General features: G+C 41.4%; 1 long non-coding RNA gene across 1 annotated transcript; it reads right to left on the reverse strand.

Annotated features, from left to right (window-relative positions):
* Positions 1-4,400: 4,400 nt before the first annotated feature.
* LOC111768545 (uncharacterized) lies at positions 4,401-16,443 on the reverse strand. The gene is made up of 3 exons (XR_002800954.2): positions 16,334-16,443; positions 5,043-5,282; positions 4,401-4,622 (listed from the first exon to the last, which is right to left on the reverse strand). It is a non-coding gene; the product is annotated as an uncharacterized lncRNA (long non-coding RNA).
* Positions 16,444-17,914: the final 1,471 nt, after the last annotated feature.

Below are 17,914 nucleotides of genomic sequence, written 5' to 3' on the forward strand. Positions count from 1 at the left end.
GGAACTACTATGCGTATGGTTCTGCACCGTTGCCTTCTTCTCCTCCAAGATCTTCAAGATTATTCTAAACCAATTGCCTCTTCCTAATGGCTGCATAATATGCTATTCATGGAGACACTATTTTTTTCTTTCTTTAACAAGTCCCTATTGATGATTATTTAGTTCCCAATCTTTGGTATGTAAAAATTACTGCAATGATTTTTCTTGAGTGTGCGTTACTTATGAGGGACTACATCAGTAGCAGAAATTCCTAGAAGTAGAGTTGTTGGGTCGAAAGAATGTGTGCATTTTGAATTTTAATAGCTCTGTTCGGTGTACCTCCCAGAGGCTGTGTTTTTCTCTTCACATTGACAGTGAATGGAGGTCTCAATTTTCCCATGTCCTAGGCAATAGAGCGTATTATCAAACATTCTAGGTTTTGCTAATCTAAGAAAAACATTATGTTACAGTTTTAATTTGTGTTTCTTCTGATATGAAGGAAGTTGATAATCTTTTCATATCTTTGAGCCATTTGTACTTCTCTTTTTCTAATCTCTTTGTTATGTTCTTGACTGTTTTTCTCTTGGGCGTTATTTTTTTTTAATTTAATTTATAAGAACTTTTTCATGAAGGAAATAAAAGCCATCTCTCACCTCGCCAGTTTGCTTGTGTAGTTTATACTTCAGTAATGGTGTTCAATGCCATACAGATTTTTTTTTAATTTTAATGAATTAGAATATACCTTTATATTTTTGAATGCCTTTTGGATTTGTGTCATCCAAACGCTTCCCCCTCTAAGAATATTAAATATTCCCTCATGATTTATTCTAACACTTTTATAGTTCATGTTGAAGTGTTTAAAGATTTGTCTGGAATTGATTTTGATGAGGGACGACACAGGGTCAATACCATTTATTAAATAAGCCAGCTTTTCCAACTAGTATTCAAAGGCCCCTTTATTAAACTTATCATTTGCTATTTAGTTCTGGATTCTTAATTTTGTTTCCAGGTTGAGAATATTTTAATTTCTGTAGCTTTGTAATATAGTTTAATGCCTGGTCAGTCTAGTCTTCTCGCTTTTTCTAGAAGTTTCCTGGCAGTTAGTGCACAGTGCAGTTCTTCTCTAGGGTTGCTGAGTGGCTGGAGAGGCTGCCCTTCTGAGTTTCCTCCTCAATATCCAAGTCACTGTGCACCTTAGTGGTTTCGAATACTATACCTCTACTCCTATACTGCAGTACTGGGGAAATCCTTTTACGTTCAGGAAAAACGTAAATGGAGATGAATAATGGGAACAGAAATCAGAGGTGTCCGCCGCAGTCTGAGGGCCTGTAGCTTTGAGGGGCTGACTGGGCTGGACTGATACTGGACATTCAGTGGCCATCTGGCTTACCAGGGACTAGTTTTTCTTCACTGACACATGAAATCCTGGAAAGTGAGAAAAATATAGCCTTAAGCCAAGCATTCACAGCTACATGCTTTAAGAATATCTTCTCGTGCTGGCCTGGTTGCGTAGTGGTTAAGTTTGCACGCTCCACTCTGGTGGCCTGGGGTTCACTGACTCAGATCCAGGGTGCAGACCTACATGCTGCTCAACAAGCCATGCTGTGGTGGCATCCCACATAAAAATAGAGGAAGATTGGCACAGATGTTAGCTCAGGGACAATCTTCCTCAGCAAAAATGACAAGAAAAGAATTATCTTCTCCCCAGTGCAAAAGAGAAAATTGAAATTTGGAAGCAACCTAATTTTATTCATATTTATATTCATAATTCATGTAAGAACTCATTTGTTCAAAAAACAGAGTTTTCGGAGGTGAGTACATTAACACATGAATATGGTTTATAATCACAAAGGACTTGAACTTTCTACCATGGGTCATTCTGCTGATGGGCAATTTGGAAAAATATATATATTTTCTTTTCTACACTGTGCACACAAATGTTCTTTTGGTTTATTGCCATTTACTCTTGTTTAACGAGGAAAGAAACTTACTCATCCCACTCCCTGGGGTTTCAAGTCCAATAGGTCTGCCTCTTGCTCTATTTTTATCATTGTGTTACAACTTTCAAAGTTACGTAGTTCATCTTTGTTGAATGCATACTGTTTCTGTTTTTGTTTGCGTACTATTGTCATCCTATTCAGCTTACCTTATAGCTGCTAGGAAATATTTTACTGTCCTGAAAAAAACCCTTCATGTTTAACTTAAATTGATTGAATTTCTAGTAAATGTAAGGGACTGTGTGAGACTCTTTCATGTAGTTTGTATCATCGAACCTATAAAATTATGTGACATCGTATTATTATCCCTTCAAGATGGGAATAGTGAGTCTCATAACTGTGTTTCCCAAACCCCAGTAACTCGTCGATGTTGGAGCAGACGTCTCAGGTGGTTCTGAGAGCATCACCGCAAAGCCCTACGGGAGTGGCATCTTACTTACCCTCTGACTCACCTCCCACGGCTTGCCCCCTTCCCCACTAAGCTCTAAGCATGTTCTTAAAAAGCTTTAGAAACATTTTGTAGGGCTTCATTTCTGTTTCTCACATCCTCCAAGCTCTTTCTCATCTTAAGGACTTGATGTGAACTCTCCACAACAATCTGCACACATGTGGACCCTTCTTGTCTTTCCTATCCCACTGTAAATATCACCTTCTCCAAGAGTTCTTTCCATCTAGGGTGGCCATTGTCACCCTACTTTAAATCTCAGCAACTTTAAGAAATACCTACCACACTTCCTGCCTACTCATGTGTTTGTCGTCAGTTTCCTCTCATAAAAACATAAGCTCTGCAAGAGCACAAACACTATCATCTTCCCCACTGTGTCCCTAGCACCGAGAACATTGCCTAGAAGGGTCCAATAAAGATTTGATGAATGAATAGACGACTGTCTCTCATTTGCTGAGGCGGGAGGGGGGCTGTGGGGGATGAGAGTAGGAGAAAACACAAAGCCTGGTCTTTGCCTTCAGAATTTGTAACCCAGCACCTGGTGTGTCTTTATGCAGAAAGAGGCATATGGGACTAGTATTAGATTACCACTGTTGGGCTAGATTTAGCAGCCACTATAAATAAGTCTCAACATATAAATTTGGAAGTTAGCAAATCCATTCCAGATCTTTAAACTAATTTTATACATAGACGCAAACTTGTACTGTCTAAAAAATGCCACATATCAAGGACTACAAAGTAAGTTTGGAAAAATGCTGTGCCCACACTTTAAGGCCTTTCTTGATGTGGAAAAGTATGACTCAGTGAGATGCCTGGGAGAAGCCTTAAAGGAGTCTGTGATAGAGACCAATGGAACAGAGGCCAGAGGTCTCAGGGAGCTAGGCCTGTGTATCCTTGAGAGTAGGGTGACTATATGTACTTCTGACTGTGCACCTGATTCCCACTTCATCATTTCCAATAGATGACAAACACCAATTTGTTGAGTCAATGAGAGGCTATGGGAATCACATCCAAAGGAGGTGGCGTGATACAGAACATAAATTCCAAACAGAATTTATATTAAGCATATTAAGGCCTAGTACTCTCTGGAGCCAGTTGGAGCTTCTTATGGGGGTGGCTCTAAAGCATTTCTAATGGTCCCCTAGCTGTCTGCTTTCCCTAGCGGGAGTTGGCGGTACCAAAGTGGTATTTTCATAAGCTTAACATGAATCCAAAGACTAGTGTGAAACTGTTGTCAGTCTCATCAGACACCTTATTAATCAACATTTCAGGAAAAAAATGAAATAAAAGCAATATTTTTATTTAAATATTTTCAGTAATCTTATATAAAAGTATTTTGCTTCTAATCCTTTTGGATATAGTTGTTGGAACTACAAATTTCTATGTTTTCTTGCCATTTTTAAAAGCTTTATTTTCTTCAATCAATAAAATCAGGAAAAATAGAAACAATCACCATAGGTTCACTACTTAAAGAGAACAGCTAAATATTTTGATGATATTTTTTAACAAACCTCTTTTGCATATTTAAAACTCATTATGATTATATTGCTTATTGAATTTTATGTACTGATGTCAAATAGATTTGTACATAAATTCTCAGCTTTTTAATGAATGCAAAATATTATTCCATTTAGGAGACATAATTTACTTAACTACTTTGTCAATATTGTACATAGATTTCCATTTTCCCCTTTTTTACATAAAGCTGTTTTATATTATTTTAGATCATTTGTGATCTGAATATTACATATGTTGTAAATTCAGATTTTGATTACAGGTTATAGCCTTATATTCCGAAGACTGAAAAAAGGTAAGGAAATTTTAAGTTTCTTGATATCTGTTTTCACACTGTTTTCAAAAGTATGTGAAAAACATCTCCGCAGCAATGCGTAAATAAGGTTCTTATTTCATCATATGCCCATCAGCATTTAGTAACATCTTTAAAATACAACTTTCAGTTTCACAAGTGAAAAAATAGATTTATTTTTGAATTTGAATATCTTTATTTAGATAGTGAGGTACAACATTTCAGTATGCGTTTTGACCCTTTCCTCCTTTGTTAGTCGTTACTTGCTTTCTTGAAGATGATATATTAATGCTCCTGTTTCTAGTGTGATGGCTCTATTTCTACTTCTGGGCTGTAACAGATGAATAGTCCAATTTCTTTCAGAAGCTTGAATCATTCAAACCTAGGAGAGTACCTAGCAGCAAAGAAAGAAATGAGCTTTGCAATTTCTTTGTTGTTACATCTACATTATTAGCTCCGTTATGCTTAGACAAAATCTTACAAGGATCTTTATTTTCGAAAAACAGGAGAAATATTCAGGAAGTTGAAATAAGTCCAAGGTTAGACATCTAATAATTAGTATAATTAGACTTTTAAGACTTTGTGGTTTCAAAACTTCCCACCACGTCTGAGGTACTCGTCGATGGCAAGCAAATCAGCCTGGCTGGGATAGTGAGCTTTCATACCACCGAAATTTTCCACCTACAAATTCCAATATATGCATTTTCATAGAATCATCTAAAGCTTGCTCTAGCGCAAAAAATATAGCCACAGGTAGCATTACCTTTCCCTTAAGAGTCCCATTGGACTTATCAGCAAAGACACTTTCCCTTACCTTTCTGAACCTAACGTGATTCCTAGAAGTGAAGCTCATGTATGAGAGTTTGTTCTTCTTCAGTCCCTTTATCTGTCTCTAAGTGCAGAATGCCATTTCCTGCTGATCTCTGCTTTTTGAGCGGACATTTGCTGCACATGTTTCAAATGTACATGGCATTTGAAAAATGATCCTTCGTCTGTAAAAGCTTTAGAGAGTTCATTCCACACGCTGTGCGCAAAGCTGGGCATATAACGTGACCTGGGAGGCAGAGGAAGACAGCAGACGATCTTGGGGTATCTGATATAATCAAACTAGCCAATGGGTATTTTCAAATGCTGAAATGACTTTGCTTTTCTTTAACTTACTTGGGCGATTCTGTGGCTTCCTATAATTGATCAATTTGTCCTACCTATAACTTCATGTGTCTGAGTTGTAGACATTTGTGAAATTAAAACATTTGAAAGTTAGCTATTTGTATGTCAAAACTCTCCAGTGTTGAGAGTGGATTCCAAGATGGCGCCATGAGTAGTCCTCTTTGTCTCTCGCCCTTCGAGTCTACAATTATTTGGACACTTATCGCTTGACAAAGGATATCCAGACAGCATCTCAGGACGTCTGAGACACCCACGCGACTATACATCGGAAGGCGGACGGACTTTCCTCCGGGAGGATGTGGAAATAGGTGAAAACTCTCCGACCCCGACGGGCAGCCTAGTACCCGCAAGCGGCTTTCTTCCAACGGACGCCCCCAGAGGATCCACACACATCTAGGGCAGGAGCGAGAACACAACAGAGGAGCGACGGTGGAAACAGGTGACCAGAACCCTACTTAAACCCCCTGCAATTACTCCTAAACGCAGAGGGAAACTTTGGAGTTGCACACCTGAGCCCGCGGGGAGAGTCTCTCCCCGCCATTGGCGGGGAGACCCAGCCTGGTGCTCGGGGCGCCCGGAGGGTCCCAGAGAGACGCCCGCCCCGGGGGACTAGGGATTGCCGGAGATCTCGGAGAGGACCGGGGCGGGGGAACTTTCAAAGGCGCATCCGGCGACCCGGTGGGGAAGCGCCGGAGCTCCGCCAGGCAGCAGACAAAACTCTCTGTCTGCCAGTAGCAGAGGGGCCACGCTGAGCACTCAGGGCTCCCGGCAGAGGCCCGGAGAGAAGCCCAGAGGGCGGGGCGACCCCCAGCTGCCGTTGCCCGCCCCGGGGGACTAGGGATTGCCGGAGATCTCGGAGAGGACCGGGGCGGGGGAACTTTCAAAGGCGCATCCGGCGACCCGGTGGGGAAGCGCCGGAGCTCCGCCAGGCAGCAGACAAAACTCTCTGTCTGCCAGTAGCAGAGGGGCCACGCTGAGCACTCAGGGCTCCCGGCAGAGGCCCGGAGAGAAGCCCAGAGGGCGGGGCGACCCCCAGCTGCCATTGCCCGCCCCGGGGGACTAGGGATTGCCGGAGATCTCGGAGAGGACCGGGGCGGGGGAACTTTCAAAGGCGCATCCGGCGACCTGGTGGGGAAGCGCCGGAGCTCCGCCAGGCAGCAGACAAAACTCTCTGTCTGCCAGTAGCAGAGGGGCCACGCTGAGCACTCAGGGCTCCCGGCAGAGGCCCGGAGAGAAGCCCAGAGGGCGGGGCGACCCCCAGCTGCCATTGCCCGCCCCGGGGGACTAGGGATTGCCGGAGATCTCGGAGAGGACCGGGGCGGGGGAACTTTCAAAGGCGCATCCGGCGACCCGGTGGGGAAGCGCCGGAGCTCCGCCAGGCAGCAGACAAAACTCTCTGTCTGCCGGTAGCAGAGGGGCCACGCTGAGCACTCAGGGCTCCCGGCAGAGGCCCGGAGAGAAGCCCAGAGGGTGGGGCGACCCCCAGCTGCCGTTGCCCGCCCCGCGGGACTAGGGATTGCCGGAGATCTCGGAGAGGACCGGGGCGGGGGAACTTTCAAAGGCGGGTCCGGCGACCCGGAGGGGAAGCGCCGGAGCTCCGCCAGGCAGCAGACAAAACTCTCTGTCTGCCATTAGCAGAGGGGCCACGCCCAGCATTCAGGGCTCCCGGCAGAGGCTCGGACAGAAGCCCAGAGGGCGGGGCGTCCCCCAGCTGCTGTTGCCCGCCCCGTGGGACTAGGGATTGCCGGAGATCTCGGAGAGGACCGGGGCGGGGGAACTTTCAAAGGCGGGTCCGGCGACCCGGTGGGGAAGCGCCGGAGCTCCGCCAGGCAGCAGACAAAACTCTCTGTCTGCCGGTAGCAGAGGGGCCACGCTGAGCATTCAGAGCTCCCGGCAGAGGCCCGGAGAGAAGCCCAGAGGACGGGGCGACCCCCAGCTGCCGTTGCCCACCCGGTGAGGCTAGGGATTGCCGGAGATCTCGGAGAGGACTGGGGCTGGAGAGAGTTCCAGAGACCCAGCTTAGTAGCCTAGGGGGAAACCCTACAGGCTCACAGAAGCCTTAGGGAAAGCCTCTGCACAGCACCAGTAGAAGGCACCCAGCCGCCAGCCACAAGGCTGGAAGACCCCAGGGCAAAAGCAGCATAGCTAGGTGTACTAACCACAGACTGTAGAAGATGCCAATAGCTCTCCTGCGACCCATAGAGGACAAGTGAGATTTGGTGGGTGCCGACAGCAACGGAGCGACAAATATAAGTGATCCCACCCCTGGCCGCTGGAAAAGCCCATAACACCGTTGCAGACCCCAAGGAGAGAGCGCATCTAGGTGGGCAACAACAGTAGGCCCCTGCAGCCTGAAGCCCCCCGTGACGGCCCCCACGGCAGAGGAGGGAATCCAAAGGGCCACTGTGGCTACGAAGAGGGGCCCAGGCCCAGTTAGCAACTACGGACAGGGTTCCTGGTTGGTGAAGTATAAACAGCTGCTCCCCCCACCGCAGCAGCTGAAACAAGTGAAAGGAGCAACTAAACTCTATCTCCATGCGGAGGCACAAATCAACATCATCAAGCAATATGAAAAAATACATTAAATCTCCAGAACAGAAAGAAAGTAACAAATACACAGAAAACAATCCCAAAGAAAATGAGATATATAACCTAAATGATGATGACTTCAAAACAGCCATCATTAAAATACTCACTGAGTTAAGAGAGAATTCTGACCGACAACTCAACGAGTTCAGGAGCTATGTCACAAAAGAGTTTGATACGATAAAGAAGAACCAAACAGAAATATTGGAAATGAAGAACACAATAGAGGAGATTAAGAAAAATCTAGATGCTCTGAACAGTAGGGCCGATAATATGGAGGAAAGAATTAGCAATTTGGAAGATGGCAATATAGAATTGTTGCAGGCAGAGGAGGAGAGAGAAGCAAGACTTAAAAGAAATGAAGAAACTCTCCGAGAATTATCAGACACAATTAGGAGATGCAACGTAAGGATTATAGGTATACCAGAGGGAGAAGAGAAGGAGAAAGGGGCAGAAAACCTATTCAAAGAAATAATGGCTGAGAACTTCCCAAATCTGGTGAGGGAGATGGATCTTCAGGTGACAGAAGCCAATAGATCTCCAAACTTTATCAATGCAAGAAGACCAACTCCACGGCATATAGTAGTGAAGCTAGCAAAAGTCAACGACAAGGAGAAAATATTAAGGACAGCCAGGCAAAAGAAACTAACCTACAAAGGAACCCCCATCAGGCTATCAGCAGATTTCTCAGCAGAAACTTTACAGGCTAGAAGAGAGTGGAATGATATATTCAAAAATCTGAAGGACAAAAACCTACAGCCGAGAATTCTCTACCCAGCGAAAATATCCTTCAAATACGATGGAGAAATAAAAACTTTCCCAGATAAACAAAAATTAAGGGAGTTCATTGCCACAAAACCTCCTCTTCAGGAAATCCTCAGGAAAACCCTCATTCCTGAAAAATCCAAAAAAGGAAAGGGGCTACAAAACCAAGAGCAGAGGAGATAAGTAGAAGGACAACAACAGAGAGTAGCAGCTCTACATCAGAACAGATTAAACCATGGGACGAGAAACAAAGGAAACTGAAGAAAACTGGAAAACAAGACACAAAATGGTAGTGGTAGGTCCCCACGTCTCAATAATCACTCTAAATGTAAATGGATTGAACTCCCCAATCAAAAGACACAGAGTGGCAGGATGGATCAAAGAACAAGATCCAACAATATGCTGCCTCCAGGAAACACACCTCAGCCCCAAAGACAAACACAGACTCAGAGTGAAGGGATGGAGAACAATACTCCAAGCTAATAATGAACAAAAGAAAGCAGGTGTCGCTATACTAATATCAGACAAGGTAGATTTCAAAGCAAAACAGATAAAGAAAGACAAAGAGGGACAGTATATAATGATAAAAGGGACTCTCCACCAAGAAGACATAACACTTATAAATATATACGCACCCAACACAGGAGCACCAAAATTTGTAAAGCAACTCTTAATAGAACTAAAAGAAGACATCAACAACAATACAATAATAGTAGGGGACCTCAACACACCATTAACACCAATGGACAGAACATTCAGACAGAAAATCAACAAGGAAATAATAGAATTAAATGAAAAATTAGACCAGATGGACTTAATAGATATATATAGAACACTTCATCCAAAAACAGCAGGTTACACATTCTTCTCAAGTGCACATGGAACATTCTCAAGGATTGACCATATTTTGGGAACCAAAGCAAACATCAATAAATACAAGAGAGTTGAAATAATATCAAGCATCTTTTCTGATCATAACGCTATTAAACTAGAAATCAACTACAAGAAAAAAGCAGAGAAAGGTGCAAAAATGTGGAGACTAAACAACACGCTTCTCAACAAACAATGGATCATTGAAGAAATTAAAGAAGAAATCAAATATTATCTGGAGACAAATGAAAATGAGAACACGACATACCAAATCATTTGGGATGCAGCAAAAGCAGTCCTAAGAGGGAAATTCATCGCAATACAGGCTCACCTCACTAAACAAGAAAAAGCTCACGTAAGCAACCTCAAACGACACCTAACAGAACTAGAAAAAGAAGAACAAACAAGGCCCAGAGTCAGTAGAAGGAGGGAAATAATAAAAATAAGAGCAGAAATAAACGATATTGAAACAAAAAAGACAATAGAAAGGATCAATGAAACAAAGAGTTGGTTCTTCGAAAGAATTAACAAAATTGACAAACCCCTAGCCAGACTCACCAAGAAAAGAAGAGAGAAATCGCAAATTAATAAAATCAGGAATGACAGAGGAGAAATCACAACAGATACCAATGAAATACAAGAGATCATAAGAGAATACTATGAAAAACTATATGCCAACAAATTGAACAACCTGGAAGAAATGGACAAATTCCTAGACTCCTACAATCTCCCCAAACTGAATCAGGAAGAAATGGAGAATCTGAATAGACCAATCACAAGTAAGGAAATAGAAACGGTAATCAAAAACCTCCCCAAAAATAAGAGTCCAGGACCAGACGGCTTCTCTGGAGAATTCTACCAAACATTCAAAGAAGACTTAATACCTATTCTCCTCAAACTGTTCCAGAAAATTGAGAAAGATGGAGAACTCCCTAACACATTCTATGAAGCCAACATCACTCTGATCCCCAAACCTGACAAGGACAACACAAAGAAGGAGAACTACAGGCCGATATCACTGATGAACATAGATGCAAAAATCCTCAACAAAATTTTGGCTAACCGATTACAGCAATACATCAAAAAGATTATACACCATGATCAAGTGGGATTTATACCAGGGACACAGGGATGGTTCAACATCCGCAAGTCAATCAACGTGATACACTACATCAACAAAATGAAAACCAAAAACCACATGATCATCTCAATAGATGCAGAGAAAGCATTCGACAAGATCCAACACCCATTTATGATAAAAACCCTCAGTAAAATGGGTATAGAAGGAAAGTACCTCAACATAATAAAGGCCATATATGATAGACCCACAGCCAACATCATACTCAATGGACAAAAGCTGAAAGCCATCCCTCTGAGGACAGGAACAAGACAAGGGTGCCCACTTTCACCACTCCTATTCAACATAGTTCTGGAGGTGCTGGCCAGAGCAATTCGGCAGGAAAAAGAAATAAAAGGAATCCAAATAGGTAACGAAGAAGTAAAACTCTCGTTGTTTGCAGACGACATGATCTTATACATAGAAAACCCCAAAGAATCCACAGAAAAACTATTAGAAATAATCAACAACTACAGCAAAGTAGCAGGGTATAAAATTAACGTGCATAAATCAGTAGCATTTCTATACACTAACAATAAACTAACAGAAAAAGAACTCAAGAACTCTATCCCATTCACAATCGCAACGAAAAGAATAAAATACCTTGGGATAAACTTAACCAAGGAAGTGAAGGATCTATACAATGAAAACTACAAGACTTTCTTGAAAGAAATAGGCGATGACATAAAGAGATGGAAAAACATTCCTTGCACATGGATTGGAAGAATAAACATAGTTAAAATGTCCATACTACCTAAAGCAATATACAGGTTCAATGCTATCCCAATCAGAATCCCAAGAACATTCTTCACAGAAATTGAACAAACAATCCTAAAATTCATATGGGGCAACAAAAGACCGCGAATTGCTAAAGCAATCCTGAGCAAGAAAAACAAAGCCGGCGGAATCACAATCCCCGATTTCAAAACATACTACAAAGCTACAGTGATCAAAACAGCATGGTACTGGTACAAAAACAGGTCCACAGATCAATGGAACAGAATTGAAAGCCCAGAGATAAAACCACACATCTATGGACAGCTAATCTTCGACAAAGGAGCAGAGGGCCTACAATGGAGAAAAGAAAGTCTCTTCAACAAATGGTGCTGGGAAAACTGGACAGCCACATGCAAAAGATTGAAAATTGACCATTCTTTTTCACCACACACCAAAATAAACTCAAAATGGATCAAAGACCTAAAGATTAGGCCTGAGACAATAAGTCTTTTGGAAGAGAATATAGGCAGTACACTCTTTGACATCAGTTTCAAAAGAATCTTTTCGGACACTGTAACTCCTCAGTTGAGGGAAACAATAGAAAGAATAAACAAATGGGACTTCATCAGACTAAAGAGCTTCTTCAAGGCAAGGGAAAACAGGATTGAAACAAAAAAACAGCTCACTAATTGGGAAAAAATATTTACAAGCCACTTATCCGACAAAGGGTTAATCTCCATAATATACAAAGAACTCACACTGCTTAACAACAAAAAAACAAACAACCCGATCAAAAAATGGGCAGAGGACATGAACAGACATTTCTCAAAAGAAGATATGAATATGGCCAATAGACACATGAAAAGATGTTCATCATCGCTAATCATCAGGGAAATGCAAATCAAAACTACACTAAGATATCACCTTACCCCCGTTAGATTGGCAAAAACATCCAAAACCAAGAACGACAAATGTTGGAGAGGTTGTGGAGAAAGAGGAACCCTCGTACACTGTTGGTGGGAATGCAAACTGGTACAGCCACTATGGAAAACAGTATGGAGATTTCTCAAAAAGTTAAAAATAGAAATACCCTATGACCCAGCCATCCCATTACTGGGTATCTATCCTAAGAACCTGATATCAGATATCTCAAGAGTCCGTTGCACCCCTATGTTCATCGCAGCATTATTTACAATAGCCAAGACGTGGAACCAGCCTACATGCCCAGAAACTGATGATTGGATAAAGAAGATGTGGTATATATACACAATGGAATACTACTCAGCCATAAAAAAAGACGAAATTGGCCCATTCACAACAATGTGGATGGACCTCGAGGGCATTATGTTAAGCGAAATAAGTCAGTCAGAGAAAGACGAACTCTATATGACTCCACTCATAGGTGGAAATTAGCATATTGATAAGGAGATCTGATCGGTGGTTACCAGGGAAAAGGGGGGGTGGGGGGAGGGTACGGAGGGGGAAGTGGTGTACCCACAACATGACTAACAAAAATGTACAACTGAAATCTCACAAGGTTGTAATCTATCATAACATTAATAAAAAAAAATAAAATAAAATAAAATAAAAAAAAAAAAAAAAAAAAAACTCTCCAGTGTTTATAACATTATCAGAGAAGAAATTTTCCCTAACCACTTATGAATATGCTGAGCTCTTCACATTAACATTTCTGGATGTTCTGGTTTTGAAATGGAAATTATGATGTCAGAAATACCAAGTTCATTTCTCTCAGAGCAGTATGTGTGACGCCCAGAGTCCATCAGCACCAAGACTGTCTAATGAATGAAGCCTGTGGAGAAGGACATTAAGGAGCAAGCGCTCCCTTTTCTTTAGCTCTCCTTTTTGTTTAACTCTTCCCCCTCCTGCAGTATACAGGGTCTAGATTGATGGAAATTTTTATGTCCTGGATCAGTCGTCTTCATTGAATTGCCGCTTATTTAACACCTTTATTGATGGGTATGGAAGGGAGAGTAGGAAACAATGTGATTAAAGGGATGTTTGTGAATTGTTTTCTCTTTAAAACAGATATTTTAATATTCTTAAGTCTCTTCCCTCCTTCCTTCTAATTCCTCTTTTCATAGGTGTTTGTGCAGGGTGAAGAAACATGACACTTAAGTTCCCAGGTGACAGCACTGGTAATGTCCCGGCCAACCAACAGGCAAGGATATTCTTAGCAAGCAGGGCCTGAAATAGATGAGGAGAGTGAGCTCGATTCTGTCAGTACAAGGATGAATCCTGTCTTATTTAAAATCTGGACATTTCGTTCATTATAAATTTTTTGCATTAATTTTGATTTTTTAAAACATTGCACTAAAATATTATGTCTGGATTACTGAGTTTATTGGTACCACTTAAATTTTGTGATACCAGTGAATGCCTGACTTGCCTTACCCTAGGACTCTCCAGAGACAATTGCAGTGGATTAAAAATTAAGAAAACCTCTACTCCGTAATTAAATTCACAAGCCATTTTGTAAGAAGCTACCAGAGACAAGGAAAGATAAAAGCCAATTCTATAAAAACGTCCATGGAAGAGTGGCAAGATGAAGCTCTTACATCAAACACGGTAGTGAAATAATTACATTTGCGTTCATCTGTTACTTTTTAACAAGTTCTATGACCATTCTACTTCTGTTTTAAATTATAAAATAATATGTATTCTGAAGTAACGCATTACTGTCATGTGTCGCTTAACAACGAGGATATGTTCTGAGAAATGTGTCCTTGGGCGATGCCATCGTTGTGCAAACATCATAGAGTGGCTCACACCAACCTGGATGGTACAGCCTACCACACACCTAGGCTCTATGGTACTAATCCTACTGGGTCACCATCATGTATGTGGTCCATTGTTGACCAAAATATCATCATGTGGTGCATGACCATAATTTAAATTATTTTTCCATTTAAGAAATTCTTTTGAAATGTGGGATTTATATTTTTTATTAGAAACAACATCTTTACTATACATTGTCCTTTAACTAGTATTTTCCAATTGCCTCATTGCTTTTCAGAATCACATCTTGACTTCTTTTAGTCACAGTTGTTTTAGAAATGTCTAATTTATCTAAAGCATTTTTTCTTGTTAGCTGTGTGAAATTCGAGGAATAAATAGCATTGTTCCTATCTCTTCTGCTTAGTTAGTTATCAGAGACTTTTCGCTGTGTATTTTTATAACTCTTCACAGTGGCTTTAGTTGGTGGTATAGGGTTTTTAAATAATTCCATTTCTAAGCACACATCACACCAAACATAACACCAGTATTTGCTATCACAATTACACACATCTGGAAGGAGGATTTTTTGCAGCATAACTCTCTCTGTAGTCAGAGTTTGTCTTATTTCAGAGAATTTCTGTGAATAATTACTACTCAAGTGTGTAGCAATTACTAGTATTCACCTAATCGGAGCAACCTATTTCTCAGTCCCTTACCCCATCACCCAGTAACACTCTATGGTTGTTCTGCCCTCTTCTGCAGGAGAATTCCCAAAACTTCCAGTGTAAGTGAATACTCTCACCATCCCTTTGTCACTACTGAGGGAAATCGGAAGAAGCAGACAGAGCTGCTAGTTGAGCTTGTGGTTCTCTCCGTGTAACAATTCAAGGGGTCTATTTTTCTTCAGGGTCTATAATCTTCTGTTAGTTTCCCCACTGTTTCACATTTAACTTAAAGAAGTCTCCTTGGAAATTTGCAGAGGACCAAGTTTGAATTGCCTTCCTACCAGAAAGGAGTAAACATCTGTCTTTGATCAAGCTCATCATTAGATCAGCCAAGGCCGAAGATGAAATAGGGTGAGTAGATGATAAGTTGAAAGCAGAACTGAGGTTTTGGGTGAAGGAAGGGGAAAGAACAGCAACAATTAAGCAAAAATCCATTCCAAGGTCCTCGGGTTTACACACCCCAGGTCTCTTACTCGCGGCCGAGCCAAGAATGTTCACAGAGTCTGTCTCCATTCATCACACCCACCCTGGCAGCTCCACTTTGAGCCTCAGATCACAAATGCATGTCACCTCCTCATGGAGAAACATGTGCATCCACCTGGGTCTTCCCTGGCAGAGAGCACATCCATCACCGGGGAGGTGTGTCTGTTGGAGCAGCTGTGGCTAGGACACTGCACAGAGGGACAAGGGGCCTGCTGGTTCTCTTGCCAGCTTGGTCTGCTTTGTGGTAATAAACCTAAGGAATGTCTAAACCTGGAGTTGTCAAAAAGAAGAAGGTTGTTTTTGTTGGAAGGTCTGGGATTTTATTCACTTTCCCCAAGATTCCCATTTCAGAAGCTTTAAATTTTATGGGTACTTTTTAAACAATAAAATGGTGAGTTTTTAAATGTGGTTCTAAGACATAGAACCCCCTGAGAAGTCTAGATTTGGTTCACCCAAAATATCCAAGCCAAACGCCTTGAACTTAATCTGAACTTCCCTCCCGCCCCACAGCACAATTGCAACATATTCCACTCATAACATCACTACATTATAACTTTGCTCCCTGGCAAGTGTGTCATTGGTGATTAGTAAAACACAGTGAAACAATGACATCATGTCTATAAAATAATCACAAAAAATGCTAAATATTAATGACTAAGTCTCAGAATGGAATTTGAGCAACGCCAGTGGTGACTAGGTTCACTTTATATATTCTGATCTCGTGAAATTTAAATGGATTTGATTTCCACCTCCTCCTCCTTGCCTAATTTCCGCCCTGCCCCCATTTCTCCACTTTCCTAGGCCCTTCTCTTTCTCCAGTAGTTTGTAATAAGAAGATCTGTTAAGTTTCAAAATCACCCAATCTGCCCTCTGATCTTGTTGGAAGTTTTTCTTCATTTCCAACTAAAAGCACGGCTCTTGTATAGATTCAGGTACCGCTTGAGCTTCCAGACACTTCACAGTTCACAAGCAGTGGTAGAGGTATGGAAATTTTAAAGCACACGCATTGTCTCGATGAATGCAAATAAAAATCTGTCTTGCCTACTTGGGTAGTGGAAACCAGGAATATAGATCACAAGAGCAGTGGAATGTTAGGAGCTCACAAAGCAATGGAATGTTAGAATTGGAATTCAATCCAACACCTTCACTGACTGTCTTGAGCATTTTTAAAACACAGTAGGCTTTTAAGCCTAAGCCAGAGTGAACTGTAAAGGAAATACCATCCATGTGGTATTTGGAAACTTCCAAAATGCCCTGCACCATTTGCTAACTCATTGGCTTCCCTAAGCTCATTATTTTTTCTAAATCTGCTATTAATCTTAAAGTCTGTATTTTTGGGAGCAATGCATATATGTAATTACAAAGTAAATATTAAGAACATGTTCCCATTGTCATATGCTCATGACGCTTCTCTCTCAACATTAGTACAGTGATCACTTTAAGGTTTTGTGTTTTTTTAACGCAGTGGTCTAGCACTCATGCTCCAGTCCAGTGATTTCTAGAGTGTGACATGAAGCCCAAATGTACATATACTTCAAGGTCTACCATGGAGATCTCCCACCTTTCTTTATTTCACAGTAACTCACTTGTTATCTGTTTGTATACGAATTTCCAAAAGACAGGAGCTCTTCTGATGCACCATCCTATTTCCCATGTAGACTAAATGCTCAGTAAATATTTGTTAGAAAGAATGAATAAATAAATGCATTCTGTTCTTTATAATATTTTATTTGAAAAAAAATAAAGTTTGACAATCACTGTTATCCTTGCCATCTTTTACCTCTGATGTGCCCTTACATGGTGGCTAGAAATGCTTGGGCTGGCTGTGAACTCAACTAACCAAAATGATTTCTGAGCGTGGAGTACTAGTACCAATGCCCAAAGCAGCCACATTATTACTCCACTGATAATGATAATTTCTAGACCCTTGTGCTAGTTTGCATCAGTGATTCTTGCTTCAGAGATTCCTGAGCATGTGGTGATTTTAATGAGGCTAATAGATTTTGAGACTCCAAATTAAGCACCTAGAAAGGATCCAGATGGGACCACCCTTTTAACAAGCCCTCTCTGTTCAGTGGCCCATTCAGCATCGGAAACTTCCCGTGAACTCTGTAGATGACCTTTTTCCTTTCTTTGCTTCCACTTAATCAGATCACACGTGACCTTTGGGAACCTCATGCTTGGATGTTGAGCAGAGTACATGAAAGCATAAAAACACACACTTTTTGGGTACATTGCCTTTGGAGACATAATGAAATCCTCTTGAATGCTATTGTCTTTTCCTCGTTGAAAGTATCAAGTCTGTTTTCTATATAAATAGGCATTTTCTTTTATCTTGGTGATATTGTTTTACATTCCAACCTTATGGCTTAAATATTTTATTTGTCTCTAAATCATTTTTCTAACATGGCCTGATTATTTGAAACAATCTCACTCATGTTGAAAAAGAATTTTTAGTGACCTTTTCTTCAACTGAGGAGGAAAACAAACATACAAATAATATTTTTCCCCTGTACG

The sequence above is a fragment of the Equus caballus genome, chromosome 17 (genome assembly GCF_041296265.1).
Source record: "Equus caballus isolate H_3958 breed thoroughbred chromosome 17, TB-T2T, whole genome shotgun sequence".
NCBI classification, from domain to species: domain Eukaryota; kingdom Metazoa; phylum Chordata; class Mammalia; order Perissodactyla; family Equidae; genus Equus; species Equus caballus.